Source organism: Varanus komodoensis, unplaced genomic scaffold (assembly GCF_004798865.1).
Source record: "Varanus komodoensis strain SLA01 unplaced genomic scaffold, ASM479886v1 scaffold76, whole genome shotgun sequence".
Taxonomy (NCBI): domain Eukaryota; kingdom Metazoa; phylum Chordata; class Lepidosauria; order Squamata; family Varanidae; genus Varanus; species Varanus komodoensis.
The window spans coordinates 2,594,351-2,594,620 of record NW_025336429.1 but is presented as its reverse complement, the minus strand read 5'-3'; the positions used below and the strand labels follow the sequence as shown (position 1 = coordinate 2,594,620).

The following is a 270-nucleotide window of genomic DNA, read 5'->3' as shown; positions in this document are numbered from 1 at the left end:
AAGAAGTTGCCCTGGCCAGATCATATATTTTAACAATTAAAATATATGATCTGGCCAGGGCAACTTCTTCTTCCTTCTCTTTTCTCCTCCTATATTCTTTATTTACGTATTTTATACTGTTAATTTTAATTTTATATTATTATGTTTGTATCTCAGTGTATTTTTTGTATTTTTGTATTTAGTGGTAATTTATTACGTTCCATTGTATTTCAATGTATTTTATTGTGTTGTAAGCCGCCCCGAGGCTTCAGCAAGGGGCGGCATAGAAAT

The 270-nt window shown here is 31.5% G+C and overlaps 1 protein-coding gene across 1 annotated transcript in view; it reads left to right on the top strand.

Moving 5' to 3' along the window:
• LOC123035070 overlaps positions 1-270 on the top strand; it is a 23,224-nt gene that overhangs the window by 10,720 nt on the left and 12,234 nt on the right. The gene's annotated exons all lie outside the window — the stretch shown is intronic.